Source organism: Thalassophryne amazonica, chromosome 7, assembly GCF_902500255.1.
Source record: "Thalassophryne amazonica chromosome 7, fThaAma1.1, whole genome shotgun sequence".
NCBI lineage: Eukaryota > Metazoa > Chordata > Actinopteri > Batrachoidiformes > Batrachoididae > Thalassophryne > Thalassophryne amazonica.
Genome location: NC_047109.1, coordinates 22928853 through 22952631, shown reverse-complemented (window position 1 = coordinate 22952631; position 23779 = coordinate 22928853).

Genomic DNA, 23779 nt, shown 5'->3' with positions numbered 1-23779 from the left:
TGTTCAAATGACAGAATTGACGTTAATGGAGTTATTCTATCTGGATTAATTTGATATATAAATTTAAAAAAAAAGTCAAAACTGCTTTATTTTCCAAGACCTCTGCCTCATTGCGGCACTGCAATATCCTGTTAAGAAATAATAATTTTTTTCACTGCTGCAAAATATGTAGTAAACAGGAGCTTCTAGCAGTGGGCAGGGCACACAAACACAGAAGTGCTGACTCGTTTGGGTTTGTGGTAGTTTCTGATGCTACCAGAAGCAATCGTGGTATTAAAACTCAAAATCAGCTTGTTCGTAGTTGAAAGTGTACCGGAGACAATACTAAAAGTTATTGGTTATCGGGAAGTTGTAGCTTCCGTTATTTTTTGGGGTGGTTTATCAGTTTAGCTTCATAAAAAGTGACTTTTCAGTTTGCTGGTTAGCTGTTATCGAAGATAAATTTTTCGTTCGCTGTGCCCACCATTGTTAACTAGTATACCATATCTCCTTGAACTATTTAATAGAATCTTGGATAGAACCATAAAAAATTTCTAAATTTTTGAAAATTACTACAGAAGGAAGATAGGATTTCTCAAGAGCTTGTCACCCACAGATCTAACAAGGCCACTGTCAGAATTGAGCATAATATCTGCATTTTTTCTAAGTGCCTTACCCCAGGAAATACAAATCTCATTGTAGTCCATATGCCAAAAATCAGTGAATAATATATTAAACAATCGTCTGGACAACTTATGACTGTGCCACTGACTTGCTTCCAGGTGCTCTGCTACCTTCGGATAGACTATACAATCTCTCCCACCTGGAACGCGAGTCAATGGAGACCTATATCCAGGACTCCTTGGCTGCTGGGTTGATCCCATCCTCTTCAGCTCCCTTTGGGGCAGGGTTCTTTTTTTGTTGGTAAAAACGACGGTACCCTTCACCCCTGCATTGATTTTCGGGGGCTAAACGCCATTACGGTCCGCAATCGGTAACCACTACCTCTCTTAGATTCTGCGTTTAGCTCTTTGCATGGGGCGACCATATTCACCAAGTTGGAACCCCGTAATGCCTACCACCTGGTGCATGTCCGGGAAGGGGATGAGTGTAAGACAGCCTTTAATGCTTAATTTGGGCACTTTGAGTATATGGTCATGCCCTTCGGCCTGACCAACGCACCTGCAACTTTCCAGGTTTTAGTGAACAACGACGTGCTGCGCGACTTCCTCAACTGGTTTGTTTTTGTCTATTTAGATGACATTTTGATTTTCTCTCTGGATCCCCAGGCCCATACCAAACATGTTCGGCTTATGCTCCAATGGTTGCTAAAGAATCGTCTGTCAAAACTGAGAAGTGCAGGTTCCACCTCGACACTGTCGCCTGTTTGGGCTTCATTATCTCCCACAATCAAGGCAAACCCCACCCCACTATGGTTCATTGCCGTCACGGACTGGCCAGTTCCATCTTCCATCAAACAGTTACAGCAGTTCCTCAGGTACGATAATGTTTACCGTCGGTTCATCCATGGGTTCATTCAGGTTGCAGCTCCACTCAATGGGCCTCATGTATCAACATTGCGTACGGCGATATTTGAGCGTATATGGGGTGTACGCCAAAATGGCTGCGCTACTTGGCATTTATCAATGTGGTCGTTGGCATACGCTGCGCTGAAAATATACACCAGGTCAAGCGGTGGTGTAAATTATGCGCCAAAATGAACCAGCACTGGAATCCACATATAAATGAAAATGATCAACATGATAAACAGTGCCATTATACAAATCAATGCATATGTTACATAAATAACACTTTCTTGATTATACTACATAATAATTAATACAAATCCCGCTTTTGCGGGATTGTTGGTCTCGAGCATGATCCGTGGCCACAGCGCTGACCGCAAAGAAAGCGCTGCTCGCCTTTTTCTACAGACTTCGAGCCTGGAACCAGAGCAGCTCTGAGCTTAACTTTATGTGGTGTGATCGTTTTAGAAGCCTCCCTAGGCTACCAACCTCCTCTGCTCCTGTCTCAGGAAGCAGAAATATCTGTCCCTTCTGTTCAGCTCCACTTTAAGAGGTGCCATCAGGTGTGGAAGACTGCTCATTCTGTCCTGCTGAGGACCAAGACCCGGACACAGAGCCATGTTGACCGGCAACGGACCCCCGCCCCTGACTAACAGCCTGGGCAGCCCCCCTGATACATCAGACCCTTTGTCATTGACCAGGTAGTCAACCCTTCAGCTGTTCGGCTTCTGCTACCCCGGTCGTTGCGGATCCACCCGGTCTTCCATGTTTCCCGGTTGAAGTCGATGCACTCCAGCCCTCTGTGTCCTCTGCCTCATCCTGCCCAGATTGTGGACGGTCACCCAGCCTGGGCCATGAGGAAGATCCTGGATGTTCATCATCGGGGACGGGGTTTCCAATGTCTGGTGGACTGGGAGGGTTATGGACCTGAGGAACACTCCTGGGTCAAGCGGGGCCTCATCCTGGACCCTTTCCTCATCCGGGACTTCTACCAGGACCATCCTGATCGTCCTGGTAGGTTGCCTGGGGGCTCCCATTGAGGGGGGTACTGTTGTGGGCTGCCTGTTCCTGCTGCTGCTTCTCTCTCTCTCCTCTGCACAGGTGGCGCGCCTCAAGCTGATCGACACAGCTGCTTCTCATCTCATCAGTCTCTGCATATAAACCCCGGCTCTTCACTTCATCGTTGCCAGAAACTCAGCATATCTTTCATGGTTACTGGCCTCTCTTTGTGCGTTCCTATGCAGTGATTATTCTGAGCTCCCACGCTCTTTAGACTACGTGCTGCAATTTTTCCTGCAGCTTATCTGCATTTCCAAACTCAGCATTTTATTGTCATTTTCTAGTTTCAGCGTGTGCCAACAACTTCAGCTCATTTCAACACTCTGGACTCAGCTAAGATAAATTGTCTCTTAATCTGACTGTGAATTTGTGTTGATCTACTTCTGGAACTGACTCCATTCATGTGCTCAGCAATCCACTCACCTGTGTATCTTCTCTAGATTCCACGTCGACAGCTTGCAGGCGGCCATCTGGCTTCCAGATTGCATCACCACTCCACGCTTGGTTCCACCCCACCCGGGCTGCAGTTCCCTGGTTCCACCACTGTGCAGGCCCTGTCTCCCCCCTGCAAGGTTGCCTACTCAGCCACCTCCTCCATAATTATTCTGTTGTCAATAAACCAGTGTTATGACACACTCCACTCTCCTTTCTGCTCCCTGCTTTTGGGTCCTCTGTTCCACTCCGGTCTGAACCGTAACAATTATTTCAGAAATCAAAGATTCAAAAAATCCTTTAAACACCATAAATATACTACTTTGCCATTAAAGTGGATATGACACTTAAAGACAACATTGTCTTATTACATGTAACAAAGGTTATATAATTCGGTCAACCTAAGCGTTTTGGGAAAATGGACGCAGTTCTCCCATTATATATAACATTTGAACATCCCGCCACTGAAAAATGTGCACACCCCATGACCAGCTTCCCGCTGAGCACCAAGCCTAAAATACGTCACTACAGCATTATTGAAGGTTACAAATGATCTTCTTATGGCCTCAGACAGTAGACTCATCTCTGTGCTCGTCCTGTTAGACCTCAGTGCAGCTTTTGATACTGTTGACCATAAAATTTTATTACAGATATTAGAGCATGCCATAGGTATTAAAGGCACTGCGCTGCAGTGGTTTGAATCATATTTATCTAATAGATTACAATTTGTTCATGTAAATGGGGAGTCTTCTTCACGGACTAAGGTTAATTATGGAGTTCCACAAGGTTCTGTGCTAGGACCAATTTTATTCACTTTATACATGCTTCCCTTGGCAGTATTATTAGAAAGCATTGCTTAAATTTTCATTGTTACGCAGATCATACCCAGCTTTATCTATCCATGAAGCCAGAGGACACACACCAATTAGTTAAACTGCAGGAATGTCTTTCAGACATAAAGACATGGATGACCTCTAATTTCCTGCTTTTAAATTCAGATGAAACTGAAGTTATTGTACTTGGCCCCACAAATCTTAGAAACATGGTGTCTAACCAGATCCTTACTCTGGATGGCATTACCCTGACCTCCAGTAATACTGTGAGAAATCTTGGAGTCATTTTTGATCAGGATATGTCTTTCAATGCACATATTAAGCAAATATGTAGGACTGCTTTTTTGCATTTGCGCAATATCTCTAAAATTAGAAAGGTCTTGTCTCAGACTGAAGCTGAAAAGCTAATTCATGCATTTATTTCTTCTATGCTGGACTATTGTAATTCATTATTATCAGGTTGTCCTAAAAGTTCCCTGAAAAGCCTTCAGTTAATTCAAAATGCTGCAGCTAGAGTACTGACAGGGACTAGAAGGAGAGAGCATATTTCACCCATATTGGCTTCTCTTCATTGGCTCCCTGTTAATTCCAGAATAGAATTTAAAAAAATTATTTTTATTTATAAGGTTTTGAATAATCAGGTCCCATCTTATCTTAGGGACCTCATAGTACCATATCACCCCAATAGAGCGCTTCGCTCTCAGACTGCAGGCTTACTTGTAGTTCCTAGGGTTTGTAAGAGTAGAATGGGAGGCAGAGCCTTCAGCTTTCAGGCTCCTCTCCTGTGGAACCAGCTCCCAATTCGGATTAGGGAGACAGACACCCTCTCTACTTTTAAGATTAAGCTTAAAACTTTCCTTTTTGAAAAAGCTTATAGTTAGGGCTGGATCAGGTGACCATCCCTTAGTTATGCTGCTATAGACTTAGACTGCTGGGGGGTTCCCTTGATGTACTGAGTGTTTCTTTCTGTTTTTGCTCTGTATGTACCACTCTGCATTTAATCATTAGTGACTTATTTCTGCTCTCTTCCACAGCATGTCTTTTTCCTGACTCTCTCCCCTCAGCCCCAACCAGTCCCAGCAGAAGACTGCCCCTCCCTGAGCCTGGTTCTGCTGGAGGTTTCTTCCTGTTAAAAGGGAGTTTTTCCTTCCCACTGTCGCCAAGTGCTTGGTCAAAGGGGATCATTTTGACCGTTGGGGTTTTTCTGTAATTATTGTTTGGCTTTTGCCTTACAATATAAAGCACCTTGGGGCAATTGTTGTTGTGATTTGGCGCTATATAAATAAAACTGATTTGATTTGATTTGATTGAAAGAAACCGCGTCTCCCTAACCGGATCGAGTTGTGATGTCATCACGCATGCACTTAGGTGCTGTCTCATCCTGAAAATCTCCCATTACAATTTAACAGACTTTTCGACTGTCAACCAATCAGTATGAGCGGAGGCTAACACTGATTGGTTGACTAATCAGTTTGGAGTTCAACATCCAAATCAAATTTTGGGTGTTGAACTCAACTTTACAACTTAACTCAACTTGAAAAGTTGAGTTCAACATCCAAAACTTGTAAGAGCTCTTTATGTTAAAGTAGACCTGCATTGAAATAAATGTGTTCAGATCTCAGAAAGAAATAGCTGATATGTATTTATAAAACCCTTATGAATGCAGTAAAGTAAATCTGTAAGCCCAAATTTGTAATTCAGCGGAGAAATCTTCGTTTAAAAATGACAAATTTGCAGCTAAAATTTAGCCCTCTGTGAAAACAGTTTGTACATCCGGGTCATTTCCATGACGTCGGGGAGAAGATGACGCGCTTGCGCCTTCAGTCTGATCAAAAAAAAAAAAAAATCCTTCAGTCCGATCCTGCATTGAAATTGATTTTATCTGTTAGTAATGTTACTGTTATACACATCCGGATTTCAACATCCAAAAGTAAGCTGCTCAGATGAGTGGTGACATCGACAGCGGCGACGTTCTTCTCCATTCTTCTCTGTTTTGATGCGGAGCGGCCAGTAACGCCTGTTGCCCGCAAGGACAGACTTCTTGCGGCAACATCCGCAGCGCCGGTCTCGGTAATCGGAGCCGCTGAGCTCCGTGGCCGCTGAGAGAGGTTTATATATCTTTTTAATGACTTGAATTCTTTGCAGGTCCCGCATCCGTACCCCGCGACGGTAACACCGGAGGCTAAAGACAGTACATTTTCAATGCGACACCACTCAATCAAATGGGCGTATGGAAAAAGTCCCCAAAAATCAATTTCAAGCAACAATAAAAGAAATATATACTCACCAAATGTACTGCAAGACAGCGGAGGTCGGTCTTGAAGTCCAGAGCAATTTCTCTCACCAGGCGCTGGAAGGGCAGCTTGCGAATCAGCAGCTCGGTGCTCGAGGACCACAATTAAATAAGCATCCGTATTGGAAGTGTTCTTGTGTTATCCTCTGCGGTATTTTTATGTATTGTTATATAATTTTATTGCCGAATAAAATAAAATAAAATTCTGGGAGCAGTGGATTTCTGTTAGCGGCGGATCTCTCACAGTGCCATGGTTACGTGAGGCTTCTTCACGCCGACGTTGAAATGTCTGCAATTGTTCGCCAAATGCACGAAGTGTAATCACAGCAGCCACCGCGTTGTAATCCAGAATGGCCACGGGACACAAAATGACGTGACCGATACGTCACATGAAAACCCTCTATAAGACAATAAAATGGTGCTTTTGTAAGAGATGCAAACTGACGTAAATCCACAAATTACAATTGGCGCAATGCATGGTGGGAGAGGGTCTTGTCCGTGACGTCTCAGTAGTGTCCATGATGAGAGGGACAATTTGCTGAGGGCTAAATTTTAGCTGTAAATTTGTCATTTTTCAACTAAGATTTCTCCGTTGAATGACAGACCTGGGCTTGCAGATTTACTTTACTACATTCAGAAGGATCTTATGTGTAAATATAAGTCATTTTTTGGTCCAAAGATCTGACTGCATTTATTTCATTGCAAGTCTACTTTAAACAGAGGTAGCAAGTGGACATAACTAAATGTGCTGCAATGTTTTAGAGTGCACCACCCTCTGTAGAGTTTTCCAGCAGTAGGCAGAGCAGCTCCCATACCATACCATACTTATGCAGCTCATCAGCAGACTCTTGATTGTAGAAGTTGGTGATTATGCTGGTATTCATACCCTCCTCAGGAAGTAGAACCACTGATGTGCTTTCCTGCAAACATTGCCTGCACGCTGAGCTCAGGATAGGTTCTCTGTGGTTGTCAGATTGGTGTTTTCCAATGGATTGCCCAGTGGGTGTAGTAATACAGTGATGTTTGTATACAGCTGAGTTTAGCTAGCTCTTAGGTAGCTCTTGATCTATTTTTTTTTTTTTTTTTGCCTCCCATTCAGAATCAACAGAGTATTTGTAGACTTGACGCACAAAAAATGGCTGCAGGTGAAATCTCTTTTCAAAAGTAAAAGTGTGAAAACTGGTAGCATATAGAAGACTCATTTGCTTAGCATATGAAGAGTTTAGATGCAAGACCCAGTGTCTCGAAAATGACTATGTTTTAGTTGAGACAACATGCACTTGGCTGCTTTGGAAACTATGGAAACTGGTGCATTTTCTAATGTGTTTTCCTTTAAATCCACATTTTAAACTGCAAAATCAACACAAATAAATAAAATGAAGCTTCTGGGTAAGTGAACCCAGCTGAACCCTTCATATTTTGATGTGTTCTGTTTGTCAATGAAATTTGAGTATCTAAAAAGTCACAAAATCTATCACAACATCACACAAAATCAATGAATGTGTCGGCCAAAAGCAACATTATGCATAGGGAAGCACGGTGGATTAGTGGTTAGCACTGTTTTCTCACAGCAAGAAGGTCATAGGATCACTTTCTTTCTGTATGGCGTTTGCATGTTCTCCCTGTGTTCATGTGGATTACCTCTGGATGCTCCAGCTATAAACATTAGGTGAATTGGTGACTCTAAATTGGCTGTAGGTGTGAGTCAGTGCGTGAATGTGTTTGTCCATCTATGTGTGGTTGTGCGACAGACTGCTGCCTTGTCCAGGGTGGACCCTGCCTCAAACCCTATGACCACTGGGATAGGCTCCAGCCCCCGTGAAGCTTTTTTAGAGTAAGCGAGTATGGAAAATGAATGAATGAACAGTGTGTACATTCATGTAAGACAGCCATATCAGGGTCAGACTTTGACTCACTAGCACAGACTTACAAGGCTGCAGCTGGAGGTTAGACAGTGAACCAATGACAGATAAATGTCAGTTTCCCCAATGAATGAAGGTTCATTGGCAATCTCACTGGGTGACTCTGAGTCTAATGATGTTGAGGTGAACATTATACTTGACCCTGTGTCCTGGAGAGGGATGATTTTGCTATAGTTAGTGTTGTGGACTGTTATGCCGCCAGTTCTCAGGTCAAATCACAGCTGAAATTTGTGTATAAAAGCTTTATGGTGCAACTATGCAGCCAGTTCGTCCTCTGCTGGTTTGTGGTGTTGAGCTGTTTTAGTGACATTCAAGATCACATAACATGAACTTGTGTGTGTGTGTGTGTGTGTGTGTGTGTGTGTGTGTGTGTGCGCGCGAGCATTGGTACGACCTCTATATGAGGACATAGCACCTGAATATGTACCAACATTATGAGGACATTTTTTTTGGGGGGGGGGGGGGGGGGGGGGGGGGGGGGGGGGCGGTTTATGAGGACAGGGCCAATGTCCTCATAATTCTGGCAGTGTAGAAGTGCTTAAAATGGCGCCAGGAACACTCTCCCGCTTTTTCTCCACATGTCTTTATAATTCGGTTTTACCTGATTTTTGTGTATTTCTGTGTATCGTTGCTGGGTATAATCTCCAACTAGAGGCACCTCGGTGATACTGCAGTGTTTTTACACATTTCTGCCCTTACACAGAAAACGCGCAATTTCATTGGATAAACAATCCTGGGCACTGATTGGCTGCATTTGATGTCAGTCAACGAGATGCCGACCAGTGACTGGCTGAAATGACGTCAGCGAAAGAGACACGTATGAAGTCCTGAAACCAGGTGAAGTGACGTGCAATTTAAATACCCAGTTAAAGAGTCTGTCGAGACGTTTACACCGAAGAAAAACTCCAGTATGAGGCAAAAATAAAACTTTCTTGAAGTTGAACGGTTACATTGGGGGAGTTTTTTTCATGTGTTCACGCTTAAGGTAAGTTTGAGATATATAATTTCCATGGGTTTGGCATCTATTTATTAGGCTAATTACAGTAAAGCTAATGCGGTAAATAGTTAGCCATGCTAAGTTATTTAGCAGCAAATGGCTATTCATGTGCACTGCTACTGGCTACTTGCTGCACAGACATACAAATCGTACAGTGCAAGGTCCCTTTACAGATTAAATGAACAGATTCACCTGTATTAAGTAATGTGTTGCAGCCTACACAACCCTGTTATTATCTTAACAAAATGCATTTTGATAATTTAAATTAAAGAGTAGCTGAATGTTTTAGAATACAAAACAGTACTTGTTTAATCAGACATAATTCACAGTCCCATTCTTTTTTTTCAGTAAACATGGAACAAAGAAGGAGAAAAAAAGCAGAGCAGGATGCCAAGGAGCATATATTAGCTGGAAAAGACAAACCCTTCTTTGAGAAAAGATATATCAATGCATTTAAAGGTAAGTTGTGCATCACATGTTGCAATAGGCAGTTGCACACTTGTGAATCTTACCCAGAGGTGAAGTTTTCTTTTTATCATGTTAAATCCCCTCTTGTAAAAAATTTGCACACTCCAGTGACCAGTTCAGAGATAATTTACAAATGATGACTGTATTCGTATTCATATGAACACTACCTGTATCTGGATGGATCTGCAAAATCAATGAAAGAGTCAAGAGTTAACAGTTTGCTATTTCAAGAAGGGTGGCAAGAATATAGAGAATATAAAGATACAAGAATTTCAGGGTAACCACTTTGCTTACAGTGATGCTGTGCATTATGATGACAATGTTTAGATGCATCGCACAACAAATAAGAGCAGCAGCTGCTCTTCTGAAAGCACCTGTTCAGGAGGCGCTTCTTCAAATGTAGTTGGAGATTGGCTGATTTAGTACGTGCAGCTATTCTATCAGGACTCACAAGATTTAAACTCATAAGCAATGCTGTGGAATGTCATGAAATGGCAAAACTATACGTTATCAAAATTAATAGGTCTAACAGAAAAAAGTGAGACTGTGAAAAATCTGAACCGCAGCATAACGGGCGTTACTGTATTGTATCTGGGCTCCAGAGCTTCTTGCTTTGCAAAACGTTTCCTCATCTTCACCGCGTGTGTGAGCACTGTGCATGCTTGGCTTACACCAATGATTGGCTGTTACTCATACCAGTGCTTCTTGTGTAACCACTCTGATAAGCCTGTCACAATGATTATTATATGGACTTATCCTTCTATAAGTAAAAAGGAATCAATAGTTTTTTCTAGACTCGATAAATTGTTTACATGCATGTTCCTTTATCAACATTTAGTCGTGCTGCTTCTTTTCCTCTTCTGTCAGTGTTGTTCTTTGTGGAAGGCGTAAACCACACGCACACACACCCAGACAGGCATGTGGACAGCATTGAAGCAGGTGAAGCACAAAGAAAGAATTAGTGTATTTGAAGCTAAGTTTTCCGAGAGGTTTCGTCCAGATGATAGCCCTACTTGTCACAGCCATACACAGTAATTAGTATGAAATCTAAAATACATGAGTGAGGCCGTTTCACATTCAGTTGAGTAAGAAAGCAACAGTGACTTGGATAATGGCAAATAAATTAATGGGAAAATAAGAAAGGTTGGAGATTATTTGGTGACATGGGAGTGAAGATGAGTTGTTGGGATTCTGTGAAGATGTCACAGTGAGGAGTAACTTTTTTTAAATTTGTGTGGCCATTCATTATTTATTGCCATGCCAAAATACCACAAAATATAATGCTTTGTAAGCCATTTAAAACATTTCCAATAGTTTCTTGTGTGGTGAATGAGATGTTGCTGACATTTTCATGAATATTGTCATCCCATTGGTTTCTTGGACTGTACTAGATTGTGTGCCAATCTTGACACAAGCACAGTGCCCAAATAAGCTAAATTTTGACACCAAAAGCAAGCCAAACCATTTAAAACTGAGGAAAATAACGATAATTTAGTTTGTTCTAAACATCAGAACCACAATTTAAATCCTGAGAAAACAGAAGCCGCAGTGCATTACAAATAACATATATTTGGCTTTTAACGGGTCCAAATTGACCCAGATGATTTAGTTTTTGAATAAAAATTGGTTTCTCTCACTTTTAAAAGCATTTCTAACTAAAACCAAGTCAGAAATTCAGTAATAGTTTTACACTAGTGTTACATGTTTGTACATGATGACTGCTAATGAGCTATATCAATGGCATTAAAAAACACCAATATTATGGCTATCATGATAATTCCTGGGAAAATGTATCATTCTGGAAAAATTATCATGACAGGCCTCCCTCCACTGAGATGGTGCTGTGGGTGGGACAGTGCCAGAGAGAATAGTGACTGTCGACAGCAAGCAGTAGCTGTGTTGGAGCCAAAATAACTCAGTTTCTATTTGATCTCTTATCAGCCATTGGCTTACATTTACAGGGTTCGACAAATTTGACTGCCCAATTGCCCGGGGTGACTAAAATGGTCATTAGGGCAACTAAAAAATCCACAAAACGGTCCAGATCGGGCAACAACGTTATTTATATAAATTATATAATTATGTGCCGCGTGGGACTTGTCTGTCCACCGTGAGAACTGAAGTTCAGGACCCAATTTCCTGCAGTGTATCATGAGTTGATTCGTCGAAAGTGCAGTGATGTCGGAGAATTGAGGAAAATCAATCAATCAATTTCTTTTTGTTTTAGGAAGAGGTGTATTTGCGATCGAAAACATTGAACCATCCACTTTTGTGGTTGAGTATTGTGGGATTCTCTCAGAAAATAAAGAAGTTGAAGACGATCAAGGAACCTACTTATTTGACTTCAAGTGGAATGGAAAACATTATTGATAAGTTGTTTGGTTTTTAGATTCCTTTGAAATTCAACAAAAAACCAAAAGGTTTAGATCAATACAGAGCACAGTGACTGTAAAAATTTTGGAAAAGTCCCACACATGTAATCCCTATGTAAGGACATGTTTTGGTGCCAAACCGCGCAGCTCGATGCGATGGACGTGAATGAAGCAACGTGAATGAAGCGACGCGAGTGAAGCGATTTTGAGTGTTTTGCGCGTTTGTGGCGCAATATTGCGTCGCATCACGTCGTGTTGCCCTCCTCCCCAAGTTGAAAAATCTGAACTTTTTCATCTCTTCGCACCGCGATGACCAATCAGGGACTGAATATGTAGTGACGTGGAGATGTCTGGAGTTTGACTGAAGATGTGAACATGTCCTGTATCTGGTAGTAGCCTGTGAGCAGGACTTGTGTCTCTTTTGTCCTTTATTTCACAATTATGTGAAATAAATTATGAGTTTTTGGAGCGAGCAGCAGCACCTCAGCGGCAGGAGCGGAGTTTCTTTTTCCTTTTATGTACGTGCGCGCGTGAGCGAATCCTCTATGGAGATTATTTTACTTATTAACTACACAGATGTATAATAAAGCAAATGGTGACTGGTTTCTAAACACAATTATGACAGTTTTTTTTTTGCGGGGGGGGAGCTGCAGCAAGCAGCGGAGTTTCTTTTTTTTTTTTTAATTGTTTACATGTGCGCGCGAGAATGGGACAGGAGGTCCTCAAACTGGGTCCCGCAGAGGTGGAAGGAGCTGAAAGCGGCCGTCATCCAGACGCAGCTCCTGCAGCAAATAATGATCCTCCCTGAATTGGGAGCTTTCCACCACATCTCGCTCCGTGTCATCAAGATCCGTCATGTTAACTTGACTGACAACCAGAGCCTGCGAGCGGAATGGAAGCTCCTCCTATTTGATGACGCACCAGGGCGAATTTTCACTGCAAAAGCAGAACAACACACCGGGTGAAGGAGGCGCGCCCGTCGCCATGCGACCGCTGCAAATTTGTAGCGTCTGATCACGTCCAGTGTGAACGCAGCATAAAGCGCACTTAAAATCCTTACATTTTCTCAAAAATTGGCAGTGTGCCTCATAATCCAGCACACCTTATGTATGAATACTTGTTGTGCATACTCACCTCGAACCAATTTTATGAGGTACACTACGTTGATGGATTGTCAGTGTGCCCAGCTGACACAGGGACATTGTGTTAACGTTGGTCCTTGGTTGGATATGAGTTGCAACAGCAGACAACATTAGATAACTAATTATGTAGTGCTGGCAAGCAACCATCATCCAACATCTAGTCAATGTTACACTTGATAATTGTGATAACTGCACGTTTTCCTTGCTGCCACATGTGTGAATGTTTTTCTATGAGTGAGCGGTTGTGGCTTCACTTGTGTAGTAGTATAATTAGACATCAAGCCAAAGTTAGGTTTTTAAACCCAGTCACGCCAGTAGATGTGACCTGGGTGATGTCAGAAACAGTATATAAGCACACATTACCCAGCATTGAGTTACTTTTTCCATCTCTCGCATGAGAAGCAGAAGGTTGAGCCTTTATTCAGATTGCTTGTTGATCAGAGCCTCACAACCTTCCATGGTTGAAGCTGTGCATAGATGCCCTCCAGAGGCTGCAAGACCATGAGTTCTTTGTTCTGCTTACTGCTGTGGGTGAGTAACCCCACTTGGTGCAGGTGTTTGGTTAATTTGGCCTCAGCTCTCGGTGAGTAACTGTTTTTCTATGAGTGAGCGGTTGTGGCTTCATTTGTTTTTCCGCTACTGTGTGCGGCAAGTGTCACTCTCGTTTCCTACGAGTGCATGTTAATTTGTTACCGCTACTGAGAGCGGCATGTGTCGCTCTCGTTTTTTCCGAGTGCGCGTTAATTTGTTACCGCTAATGTGTGTTTGTGTGTGTGTGTGGGACATGCCAGGGCATGTTGCGCTGTAGGACATGCTGCGCTGTCTTGACGTTAGTCACTCTGAAGTTATTACACACTGCTGGCTGTTTTTCATTGCACCGTTTGCGCCCACATGCCTGTTTCGCTTGCTACTTTGATATATTACACTGCTACAAGTTTGGACACTGTTGTCAGTGTTTTTCCGCTCCTGGTCATTCTGCTCCAAACATACAGCTCGCTGGCGCTTTCTTAAATTGACGCTGCGGCACTTGCAAATTGCTCCTGCTGCATTTGAAATTGAGGCTGTGGCTCTTACAAATTGATGCTGTTGCGAGTGGTTTCGCAGCTGTGTTCCACATGCTGAGTTTGGATACTGTGCTGTGAGGGTTTTTCCGCTCCCTTGTCACTTGCTTCGAACGTACAGCTCGATGACGTTTCCTTTGAAATTACATTGTAGATTTTCACTCCTGCTCTACAGTTGTTGACATTGTGCTGTAGTGTTTTTGCTCCTGCTCTATGGCTGTTGCTCTAGTTGTTGACATCTTGTTGACATTGTGCTGTAGTTGTGTTTTTCGCTCCTGCTCTACAGCTGTTGCTCGTTGCTCCACGTGCCGAGTTTGGAAGCTATGTGAAGCACCTTTCACACCGGGGTTGCTCCCAGTTGCTTCCTGTGGTGTCATGATGATGCAGGAATTTCTGCGTCAGGTGCACACAGCAGGGGGCAGAGAGGAAGTGAGAACGCAGCCTGCAGGTTCTCTGCACAGAGAAGTCAGTGCGCTCTGAGTTCTGTTATAGTTTATCTTTCCTCCCGTGACCGCGGGATGCGCGCGAACAAACCGTCAAGCAAATTTGGAGATGTCTGGAATTCCACTTGATGTTGACATGTCCTGTCTCAGGACCTACGTCCTTTTTTGTCTGTGATGTGAGAGTTTGAGCAGAGAACAAGGAACTAATGCCTGCAGCCAGACTTTTTTTTGTTCACATGTGCGCGCGTTTTGTTTTTTTTGTTTTTTTTTCAGCATGTAGTTTTTACTGCATTAAGTACATGGTATAAAAACAATCCTGTGTGATTTATACTGCGGGGACAATGGAACACAGCAGGAATCATAAATCTGCTTTGAGCCACGCCGGGTAATGCCTCTTTGCCCCGACTTACACTGGAACCACTTCCTTTCTGCGTCGAGCACAGGACGCCAAAGAAATTAAACAGGTTTAATTTTTCAGCGCCCGACTTGCTTCCTCCTTTTTTTCGCCCTTGCACTGTTGTGGCGCCGAGCTGCATCGTCTGGGCACTGAGTTGCTTCCATGTAGCATCGTCATAATGACGCATGGTGCAACTGGGAGCAACCGGGAGCACCCCCGGTGTGAAAGGGGCTTTATGAGTGTCTGTGCTCCTGTTGCACTGTTGGTCTACATGCATTTGTGGAGTATTCTCAGATATCCCTGCTGGTTGCGAGTGTTTTTGCTCTTTTCCTACAGCATTAGTTTTTCACAGGCTGTGTTTGCCTGCTGCTCTGTGTGTAGTTTTCCACAGTAGCTAGGGATACTTTTCCATTTGGTGGCTTACATTTGTAAGTGGGCTGTGAGTGCCACCGCTCACTACTGTTCTTACAACTAATACCTGGGTATGAGCCTGGGACACTGAGTGCTTTCACTCACTGCACCCCAAATTTTGTGTCTCTGTCACTGCTACACCCACACGCGTTAATGTCTACTGCATTGGTGCAAACGTGCAACAGCTGTCTGGTGCCTCTGAGCCCAGAAAATGGCCATACGTTATGCCCATCCTGTCTCGAACATGGACACTTCAAACAAGCACTCACAGACGATGCTTGCTTCAACTGTGTTTCTATGCCATTGACTGACAGATTGAATAGACTCTCCAGGCTCTAAGCAGCGATATCCAGAGAGCATTCCCCCTGTCCTTCAACCACAAATTTCCACACTTTAGATGGTGATGCTCCTCGGGTGTCTGAGTCTGGCCTGTTCGTTGTTACACGGGCCATTCAGTTGGCCTTGTCATGGTTTGGTGTGGATGCTCCTCCCATGGAGACTGCCTCTTCTAGTGCCTTTTTTTAGGGACACTCGGAAGCCAGCTTTCAGTGTCCCACCCTCCTTGCCATATATTGAAGAGCTGCAGAAGTGCTGGCCTGACCCAAAATCCTTCACCCATTTGCCAGAGGATTTTAGGGTGCTGTGCACAATGTCTGATGCACCGCAGTATGGCTTAGACCACATGCCTCCAGTGGATAGTGTTGTTAGTAGCCTGATTGTAGCACCTGCTGATGCTGCCCAGTCAGAGGCCCGTTGCCCGCGACCTCAATGTAGGGTCACTGATGACCTCCTTACCGAGAGCTATGACACTGCAGCTCGAATTGGTCATCTGGGGAACTCTCTGTTTCACCTTGTCCTTGCACTCTTCCGGTCTCTCCAGGATAATGGAGCTGACACTGACACGTAGAGCCTGAGTGATGCTTCGCTCCAGGCTTTTGCTTACATGTCATTGGAGCTTGACAGACATGCCTGGCACCAGGTGTGGCTGGCTCAGTCTCTTCTGTCTGAGACTTGCAGGGGATCACTACGCACTCTGCCTATTATCCCAGATCAGGGTTCCAGCAGACCCAGCAGAACCTGTAGTGGCTGTTCAGGCTAACAGGTCTTGGCAGCAATTTGCTGAATTACAGAGCACTCCCAGGCGCCAACCTAAGTGCACAGATGGCTTCCTTCCAGCTAACGGACATGCTCCCTGGGTGTACCACGTCAGCCCTCCAAGCAGTGTACCTTTTAGCCACACGTGGGTAAGCCACTCGTGGCTGGATCACCCAGAAATGGCCGCCGTGACGGACAGGACAGTCGTGCTCACCCCTCAAAATCATTGTGGGGCCACAGTAGTCGAGTTTGATGCCAAATACAGGGCCACCGGTCATTTCTCCCAGACACACCTCAACCGGTGGCAGGAATGGTCTCAGATCAGCGGGTGATTTCCGTGTTGATCAGGGGCTACAATATTCAGTTCAATCGTCGTCCTCCCAAGTTCAATGGTGTAAAGGTCACAGTTGTTACAGGCCCAGAGAGGTCTCGCATTCTCAGGCAGCAGACTCTCGAGCTCCCGAAGAAAGGAGCCATAGAGCGGGTCCACAGTTCAGATCACCTGGGGGGGTTTCTATTCTACCTGTTTTGTAGTTCCAAAAAAGGATGGTGGCTTTTGCCCCATCCTTGACCTCAGGAAGTTGAATAAGTATGTGAAAGTGTTGCATTTTCACATGCTCCACACAACAGAAGTTCTCCAGACAATTTTGCTGGTGGACTGGTTTACCAGTGTGGACCTGAAGGATACCTATTTTCACATCACACTGTCAGTTCACCACAGGCATTCCTCCGGTTTGCATTTGAAGGACAGGTCTACCAGTTCAGAGTCCTCCCTTTTGGGCTCTCACTTGCTGCTCGTATGCTCACCAGGTGCATGGCAGCAGCACTTTCTGGACATGGGATACGGATTCCGTATCTGGATGACTGGCTTGTATGTGCACAGAGCCAGCAGGAATCACTCAACAATACTTGCACCCTTCTGGAAAATGTGTCACAACTAGGGCTCACTGTGAACTTTGCAAAGAGCTCCTTGAACCCATGCCAACAGGTGGTATTTATTGGCATGGTGCTCAAGTCACTGGCAGTGACTGCTCATCCATCCCCACAAAGGGTGGATGACATTCTCACTCTGGTCCGTCATCGCAGGAATGCCAGACTGACTTATGGTCTGCTCCTCCAGCTCATGGGGAAACTGATGGCAGTGTCAGCAGTCATGCCTCTGGGACTCCTGTCTTTGTGCCCCTTACAAATTTCAACAGCCTGGGCCTCACCCCCATGCTGCCTCAACACAGAACTGTGCATCTTCCAGCTCAGTCTGTCCAACATCTTTGCTCCTGGGGGAAAAGGGAGTTGCTAACGTGGTGTTCCTCTGGCGTCTCTAACCTCCCGCCAGGAGGTCATTGTAACAGATGCATTACTTTCTGACTGGGGTGCAGTGTGGAACCACAGAATGATCAGGGGTGTCTGGGGCCCTCGGGAGTGACTCCAACACATCAATGTGCTGAAGTCACAATGTGCTAGCATGGTCCAAGCAGAGGGTCACTGCTTTGAGTCTGGTCTGCGTGAAGTTTCTTCCTCAAAGGGAGTTTTTCCTTATGACTGTTGCTCTGGGGGTTGGTCAGGTTAGACCTTACCTGTGTGAAGCGCTTTGAGGCAACTCTGTTGTGATTTGGCACTGTATAAATGAAAATAAATTGAAAAATTGAAATTGAGAGCTGTGTGCTGTCTGCCTAGCTCTGAGCCACTTCTCTCCTGCCCTAGAGGGGAAACATGGGCTTGTTCAGTCATACAACACATCAACAGTGGATCATTATAAACCATCAAGGAGGTACCAGGTCTGTTCATTCCCTGAGGGAAGCTCAGGAACTTCTACAGTGGGCTTTGTCTCACATGCTGAGTCTCAGGGCTGTGCCTCTGCCAGACGTGCAGAGCTACGCTGCAGATTTTCTCTCACATCAGAAACCACCACCGGGCGGGTGGCGTCTCAACCCGGATGTGGTTCAGCTGATCTGGGACAGGTTTGGCAAGGCAGAATCCGCTCTGTTTGCCTCAAATGCCACAACATATTGTAGCATGTGGTTCTATCAAAACCACACAGCCCACTGGGCCAGGATGCACTGGCTCACCCCTGGCTGGCCTGTCTACAAGATGCGTTTCCTCCTCTTCCGTTGATCATGCTGATACTACACAGAATATGCACGACTCATTACACAGTGCTGCTAGTAGCCCCGTACTGGCCGGGCAGGACATGGTTCCCTATGATTCTGACACTCCTCAGCGGGAGAGCCATGGCCCCTCCCGCAGAGGAGGGACCTTTTGTTGCAGTTGAACGGGAACATTTGGCATCCTCACCTAGAGCGTCATCAACTACACTCAACAAAAATAAAACTAAAACTTTTTCCACATACACAATATCACCATTTCCCTCAAATATTGTTCACAAACCAGTCTAAATCTGTGATAGTGAGCACTTTGCTGAGATAATCCATCCCACCTCACAGGTGTGCCATATTAAGATGCTGATTAGACACCATGATTAGCGCACAGGTGTGCCTTAGACTGCCCACAATAAAAGGCCACTCTGAAAGGTGCAGTTTTATCACACAGCACAATGCCACAGATGTCGCAAGATTTGAGGGAGCGTGCAGTTGGCATGCTGACAGCAGGAATGTCAACCAGAGCTGTTGTTCATGTATTGAATGTTTATTTCTCTACCATAAGCCGTCTCCAAAGGCGTTTCAGAGAATTTGGCAGTACATCCAACCAGCCTCACAATCGCAGACCACGTGTAACCACACCAGCCCAGGACCTCCACATCCAGCATGTTCACCTCCAAGATCATCTGAGACCAGCCACTCGGACAGCTGCTGAAACAATCGGTTTGCATAACCAAAGAATTTCTGCACAAACTGTCAGAAACCGTCTCAGGGAAGCTCATCTGCATGCTCGTCGTCCTCATCAGGGTCTCGACCTGACTCCAGTTCGTCGTTGTAACCGACTTGAGTGGGCAAATGCTCACATTCGCTGGCGTTTGGCATGTTGGAGAGGTGTTCTCTTCACAGATGAATCCTGATTCACACTGTTCAGGGCAGATGGCAGACAGCGTGTGTGGCGTCGTGTGGGTGAGCGGTTTTCTGATGTCAATGTTGTGGATCGAGTGGCCCATGGTGGTGGTGGGGTTATGGTATGGGCAGGCGTCTGTTATGGACAAAGAACACAGGTGCATTTTCTTGATGGCATTTTGAATGCACAGAGATACCGTGACGAGGCCCATTGTTGTGCCATACATCCAAGAACATCACCTCATGTTGCAGCAGGATAATGCACAGCCCCATGTTGCAAGGATCTGTACACAATTCTTGGAAGCTGAAAATGTCCCAGTTCTTGCATGGCCGGCATGCGCACCCATTGAGCATGTTTGGGATGCTCTGGACCGGCGTATACGACAGTGTGTACCATTTCCTGCCAATATCCAGCAACTTTGCACAGCCATTGAAGAGGAGTGGACCAACAATCCACAGGCCACAATTGACAACCTGATCAACTCTATGCGAAGGAGATGTGTTGCACTGCATGAGGCAAATGGTGGTCACACCAGTTACTGACTGGTATCCCCCCCAATAAAACAAAACTGCGTCTTTCAGAGTGGCCTTTTATTGTGGACAGTCTAAGGCACACCTGTGCACTAATCATAGTGTCTAATCAGCATCTTGGTATGGCACACCTGTGAGGTGGGATGGATTATCTCAGCAAAGGAGAAGTGCTCACTATCACAGATTTAGACTGGTTTGTGAACAATATTTGAGGGAAATGGTGATATTGTGTATGTGGAAAAAGTTTTAGATCTTTGAGTTCATCTCATACAAAATGGGAGCAAAACCAAAAGTGTTGTGTTTATATTTTTGTTGAGTGTATATGTGTGGCCCCTGAAGGGACAGGCTCCATGTTGAGTTCTTGTGATCAAGCTGTAGTGCAGACTATACTGAATGCCCGTGCGCCCTCCACTAGGTCATTGTACGGCAATAGATGGAAGCTTTTTACCAGTTGGTGCGGTACGCAAGGTGTGGACCCTGAGCGTTGTCCTGTGCCAGTGCTGCTTAGCTATCAGTCATTGTTTGACAGCGGTCTTTGTCTCTACAATTAAAGTTTATGTTGCTGCTGTCTCTGCTCGCCACACTATGGTAGATGGTCGATCAGTAGGATCGCACCCCCTGATATGTCTCTTTTTAAGAGGTGCTCTTCGCCTTCGGCCTCTGAGGATTGCACGTGTGCCATCCTGGGATCTTCCATTAGTTCTTGAGGATTTATGCTCTTTGCCATATGAGCCACTGGGTGCCAGTGACCTCAGCTGGTTGTTAATTAAGACTGCATTCCTCCTTGGTATTTTATCCGCAAAGCGCGATGGAGAGCTCCATGTCTTGTCAGTTGCTAACAACTGCGTGCACTGCAATTCTGATGGGTCAGGAGTTACTCTATGGCCAAACCCCTCCTTTTTTACCAAAGGCTGTTTCATCATTCCATGCTAATCAGCCGGTTACCTTTGCTGTCTTTACCCCTCAATCTACTGCAGAAGCTATTTCAAGCCCAGGGGTGGGCAGCAAGGGCTGAGACACTGCACGTTTTCCTTGCAACAGATCACCTCAGCAGGTGGGTTTCTGATTAGCTTCTCCCCTGAGCATTAACACCTGGTCATTAATGAAATCACCTGCTGAGGTGATTGATAGTAAGGAAAACCTGCAGTGTCTTTGCCCTTCATGGCACATGATTGCCCACCCCTATTCAAGACTGTTGTGCCCTATATGTGCACTTTGACATTATAATGAATTGACAGGTGTGTTTCGCAAAAGTGATGCTCTGTTTGTCTGCTATGGGAGCCCCAGGAGGGGCTGCATCTTGTCCAAGCAAAGACTGGCACGGTGGATTGTTAACACTATATTGCAAGATTACAAGAACGGTGACCGCCAACCTCCTCCAGTGAAATGTCATTCAACTCGAGGCATATCCACCTCCTGGGCTGCCGTGAGAGGTGTACCACTGACTGACATCTGTACTGCAGCAACATGGGCTTCCTCCTGTACTTTTGCCTGCTTGTACAGAGTGAATGTAACTGCTCCTCACCCTGTGGCGACGGCCGCATTATCAGCCTCCTCAAACTGCAGCTGAGGTTGGTAAGTGCACATTTCAGGTTTGGTAAGTGCACACCCCTCATGACCTTGCTGGTATCAGGTCATCCAGGTGCTAAAGCACTGCCCTCTGGCAGTAAGAAGGAATGAAACAGAACGAGAGTTCTATGAATTCCGGATGACCGCCAGAGTTGGTTGTCACTCAGAGCCTAGGTGATAGATTCCAAAAGAACTGAATGCTGGGTAACATGCACTCATACTGTTGCTGACCTCACCCAGGTCACACCTACTGGTGTGACTTTGTTGGTATAAGACTCGACCTCTGCGCATGCACGCATGGAATAATCCAGGGGCTAAAGCACCGCCCTCTGGCGGTCATCCAGAATTCATAGAACCATAGTTACATGAGTAACTCTCGTTTTATTTTATTTTATGTTTTTCTTTTCACAGCATAGATGCATCAAAAGAGGACGGAAAACTTGGACGATTAGTGAATGATGATCACAGAACTCCAAATTGTAAAGTGAAGACCATCGTTGTTGAGGGAAGGCCACACTTGTGCCTTTATAGTATCAGAAAAATCTTAAAAGATGAGGAAATAACTTACCACTATGGTGATTCCTCTTGGCCATAGCGCTCGATGGTGAGAATACACTTACTTGATATTGGCATTTGTTTGTTTGTTTGTTTTTGTTTTGTTTTTTGTTTTTTTAGAGCAACCATTTGATATTGTGTCCTGTACTTCATTAACGTCTTGGCTTTTAGTTATAAAAATTACTCTCTGCTGTATTGACAAATGTGACTGTGAACAGAATATGATCTTCTTAAGAATTTTTAACATAGTAGAACTTGGTGTCACAAAGTGATAAAAAGATAAAAGAATGAAAATTACTGCAGTTTTGAGATGTCCCCGTGTCCTATGTCTCTCTTTCTCTGTCTCTCTCTCGCTCTCTCACACACATATTTACAGGAAATGTGTGATGAGGTGCTGGGGACACAAAACATCGAGAAGCCCTGCTCACCAGAGACAGAGAAAGTAAGTGAACATATCTTCCTTCTTGGCGCTGACTTGTTCTGAGATTTAAGAGAGTGAAGCGTTGTGCTATGCTCTTACACCCTGACTGCTGCCCACAATGGTCACTGTGCACGGACTCTCCTTTGAGGTTGATAGTTACCTTGTAAAACCTTGGGTCATTCCTCAAAATTACTGATGAATGGAAAAAATATTGCTGTTTGGATTCCATCTCAAATCACCCAATATTGGAGGAATTTCCCAGGTCACCCTCTCAGATTCTTCTGAAAAAAAAAAAAAAAACAATCAGAGGTGCTCCTATAGCACAGATATATAAAAACCCAAAATATTAGGGCTGTATCTGAGATAGTGTTGAAACCACAGCCCGTGGAAATTTTAGATAATTTTTTAATTTTACCAAATTAGGCTCTTTGTACACTTTCTACCATGAATATCTGCCAGTTGTATAGAATACACAGCTTTGAAAGTCAAAATCAAGGGCTAACCTTTTCTGTAGAACTTGAAAATCTTTTTAGATTATATAAAGCACAGATTTTTTTTCTCATTAGTTTTGACATATTAGACCATATCTATAAGAAAAGCAACCTGTTTGATTTTTAATTTTGCCTATTTTCATACCTCATTTGGCCATGTGGTCAGACAAATATCTGTTTCATATTTTCACTATGAGTTGGCACATGACTGAAGATGATATATCAAAATATAGTTATAGTGTTGTTACTGGAATTCTAATGTTATTTTTCCAGATTAAATACTTGCATATGTATGATGGTGAAATTATTAAATTGAATTACTGCTTCAAATAGACTTTTCACAGCAATAATTAGTTTCATTCTTATTTTAGTTGAAAACAATGAAAAACCAACACTCTTATCCAGTTCATCACATTTATTAAATGTTACAAACTCCACAGGTGTCGACAAGCTTTTACGTGTAAATAATCCCCACAGCATAAGTTCTTAAATCAACAAAGTCCATCAATTTTAACCAATTACATTTTAACCTACTTTGGTTACGTTTTTACACACGTCCTCAGGAACTGCTGCAACCTGTTACTACACGTAAAGATTAATGGTACGTGTTGCTGGAGAATTATTAGGATCCATTACGCACAGACAAGGATAATGTTCCGTGTTATGCACAATAGCGCACAACAGCATTCTGAATTGTCTCCCCCACATATCCCCATATTCATCCTACCATCAGTTGCTGAACAACTCAGATCACTCCAGGTTGCTCCTCAAAATCCACAG